Genomic DNA, 4,051 nt, shown 5'->3' on the forward strand with positions numbered 1-4,051 from the left:
AGAGTAGCATTATTTGTAATAGCCCCAAGCTGGAAACAACCCCCTTATCCGTCAATGGGTAAATGATTAAACAAACTGTATGGAACGCTACTCATCAGAAACAGGAATAAACTATGAATACATGCAACAATTTGGATAAATCTCCAGAGAATTATGAGTGAAAATGATTCTAAACAGTTACATGCTCTATGATTCCATTTATATAACATTACTGAAATGACAAAATGATAGAAATGGAGAATATATTGTGAAATAAAGAGCAGTGATTTCAAATGGAAAGAAAAAGAGAGAGAGAGAGAGAGAGAGAAAGAAAGAAAGAAAGAAAGAAAGAAAGAAAGAAAAGAAAGAGAAAGAAAGAAAGAAAGAAAGAAAGAGAAAGAAAGAAAGAAAGAAAGAAAGAAAGAGAAAGAAAGAAAGAAAGAAAGAAAGAAAGAAAGAAAGAAAGAAAGAAAGAAAGAAAGAAAAAGAAAGAACAGAAGAAAGAAAGAAACCTTGAATAAAGTGGTTCACCGGATTATTGACTAGGAGGGAGAGTAGTCAGAGCATCACCATGAGACACTAGACGGGATATTAAGAGTCTGAGTCTGGAAGCAAAATTGAGAGAGCATTCTATATCCAATCAAGTGATGTTTTAAAGAAAGAAATAAAACGACTTGAAGACAAGTAGAAACAGAAACCGGTTTTTCCTTTTTAATAACAAAAATTGTAGTTGACATTTTTTCCTATGTATCTATTAACCTTATCTAAATGAAAAAAAAAAAAAGAAGGAAAAATTATTTTGCAAAAAAATCAGTAACTGTCACCATTTTTTAAAGTCTTATTTTTATTTGAAATCCTCATAAAAGCATTCAATGTAAACTAATAATGAAGGACTGGATTTCTAATCCTGATTTTGCCACCTGACAACTGTTGGACAGATCAAGAAATTTATCTTTATAAAAACCACACTAAGGGGCACCTGAGTGACTCAGTTTTTTCAGTATCCAAATCTTGATTTTGGCTCAGGTCATGATCGCCAAGTTGCGGGATCAAGCACCACATCGAGCTCCATGCTGAACATGGAGCCTGCTTAAGATTCCCTCTCTCTGGGGCGCCTTGGTGGCTCAGTCAGTTGAGTGCCCAACTTCAGCTCAGGTCATGATCTCACAGTTTGTGGGTTCAAGCCCTGGTCTCTGTGCTGACAACTCAGAGCCTAGATCCTGCTTCTGATTCTATATCTCCCTCTCTCTCTGCCCCTGCCCTACATGCCCTCTCTCTCTCTCTGTCTCTCAAAAATAAGTAAACATTTAAAAAAAATTTTAAAAAGATTATCTCCCTCTCTCTCTGTCTCCCTCTCCCTCTACCCCTCTCTCCTGCTCATGTGCTCTCTCTCTCTAAAAAACAAATAAAACATCAACAAAACCACATTGAATTGGTGTCATCAATTCACATTTTCTATAAATATGAAAAAAATAATGTCATTTTTCTTTTCTTGGCACTGATGAAATGCTTAATCACGAAAATGTATATGGCCTTATCAGCATAAACAATATGCTTAGTGAATGAATATGTGAACAAATTATTTTTTTAAGTTCTTTCCATACACTTTCTAAGCAACAAACAATGTTCTAGTAAGAACTGGACCTAACAGATACATGCTTGAAACACATTTACTGACAGCTGTTAAACATAAATGCAATTTGAAATACACATTTCGAGGTGACAAAACTATTTATTACAAGCAAGCACCAGTGGAAATCTAAATTGGTCCTCAGGAACTCCAAAAACCTTAACAGATCTAAACAAACATTACTCCTGGGCCATCCCAACCACAGGTGTTCTCCTTTAAACCATATCCTAAAAAAAAAAAAAAAAAAAAAAAAAAAAAAAGAAATATAAGGTGTAATTCACAATATTCAGATCTTCAAAACCCATTTTATACAAAGAATGCCACACAGTTATCTGAAGTTGTTTGAAAAAGGTATCAAACTTTAGTCAAGTGGTTATAATTATTGCCTAATCAATATGATAGTTATGAAAATTAATTTCCTATCTTCTAGAATTATTCATGTTTAGTAAACATAGGTAGATATTTGGAATCTAAATACCTTTAATTAGAATACACAATTGGGTTGGTCTTAGAAAAGTCAAAAAGAGTACATTCTAAGTATTCATCATTGCAAGGTGTGGAAGGATCTTGTAGAAGTATCTGCTATTCTTAGTAATGAATAATGGTTTATAGTAAGAAGGTGTGGAGGTTTGTATTGGCAAGTAATTCTAAGAGTAAGTCTGAAATTCAACTCCAACCTCTCCCCACTCTATTCTCTTTCTCCTGCAAGGCAGTAGCATTTCATACAAAACTTAAAATGCCAAGCTTTAAAGTCAAAAGATAAACTTTTGGGTATGTAGTAGAAATGTAACGTAATTTAGAAATTGAATATGTTTGAGCTCTAACAAAACATGCCCCAAAGAACTGAGTTGCCTATTTTTACGACCCAGAGGATGCATCACTGCTTACAAGAGTATCATCAACAGAAGTCAGTGATTCAAACTGAATGAGACATGACAGGGATGCTATTTGTTTCCACCGGTAAATTCTGAAGTCGGTTTTGACTTCTTAATGAATCATTCAGTCGAACTACATTAAAACCTTTTTAGAAAAAGAAATATTAACACAAAAAAATGGCTAGAAGATAGTCTTTGAGCACAATTGAGTAAGTTACCGTCCAAATCAAGCTGCCACTTGCTTAATATAATTGGGAGAAAATGAGATTTCATCACTGTGTCCTGAAAAGCATACATATTTACCTCGGGTTGCTATTAGAATGCCAAAACTTCCGGCTTTCAGTGAAAACTTAAAAAAAATACTCAAATTATTTGGACACTCACATAAATATTAATGAAACAAAATAAAAGCAAAACCCAACTTTAATCAAGAGGACTAAGAGAAATTTCTGTTCAGTTCGAAGCTGCACAATTTCCAAGAAAATTTAAGACTATGAAGTGGATTTAGAGCACAGCCGTAAGAATGATTAAAAGACTGAAAAATGGGATCTAATAATAAGGATAAAAGAAACATTTAGACAAAGGGAGACAAATAAGGGCTTAATGAACTACAAATTACCCAAGATTGCTGGGCAGCTGTTTCCTATTGCCTTTGACCCAAGTCTTGTATTGCCCTGCAGTGTCTAGGAACAAGATCAGTAAATGCTTGTCATTCTTTGCATTTTCATACAAGAAGGCAATAAAATAATTTTAAAAATGACAGACTTTTTCAATACAAAGTATCTGGTAAGTGCTATGAAACAAACAAAAGTTATTGTGAGATTCATATCACTTAGTATCCAAAATTTTTCTTCTAAAAGGCAGTCTCTGTTGAGTATTAGACTTTAATCCTTCACTCTAGAGCCCCTACAGAGACAGATGCCACACAACTGTCATAATTCGTGGAAAGTTTGAGACTTCTTTGTTTTCTTACTTAACTGACGTACAATGGATTCACATTTATATCTTGAACATGTGTTCATATGTGAAGACTCACTGTACCACAATCTTTGTGATTTCCATTGCTGGCTATAAGTCTAATATCATTTTTTCCTACTCCCAGTAAACTATACTTTTTATTTGACTAAATATAGAAATTCTGTATTATTATCTATGGTTTATAATCTTCATTTTATTTTCCAATTTCTGAAGACACACAGTGTTCTTATAGATAAGACTTATAGGAATGTTCAATTATTAAGTCAAATTACATTACAGATTTACGTAGAGCATGTAAAAATATCTCTCTCCTATCTAAATTCTGGTGTTGAATCCCCTTTTACAAACTATCTAGGACAATTATTCCTTAACTGACAATAATTCTCTGAAATTTCACAACATATGTGAACATTAAATCTATTACCACCTTCCGCAAATTGATATTCAACATCTCTTGTATTTGAAACCTTGGTTTGGCCAGAACTCCAGAGAATGGGGTTTGGGCCAAAGCTTAACTACAAATCTAAAAGGCACATTTTATAAAACACAAACACACACACATACACACACATTCCAAATTGTTTGCCAA

At 33.6% G+C, this 4,051-nt stretch overlaps 1 long non-coding RNA gene across 1 annotated transcript; it reads right to left on the reverse strand.

Annotated features, from left to right (window-relative positions):
- Positions 1-1,691: 1,691 nt before the first annotated feature.
- LOC147583227 (uncharacterized) lies at positions 1,692-3,640 on the reverse strand. The gene is made up of 2 exons (XR_015242960.1): positions 3,104-3,640; positions 1,692-1,836 (listed from the first exon to the last, which is right to left on the reverse strand). It is a non-coding gene; the product is annotated as an uncharacterized LOC147583227 (long non-coding RNA).
- Positions 3,641-4,051: the final 411 nt, after the last annotated feature.

Source organism: Puma concolor, chromosome A2 (genome assembly GCF_028749965.1).
Source record: "Puma concolor isolate L17-30 chromosome A2, mPumCon1.1.hap2, whole genome shotgun sequence".
Classification (NCBI taxonomy): Eukaryota; Metazoa; Chordata; class Mammalia; order Carnivora; family Felidae; genus Puma; species Puma concolor.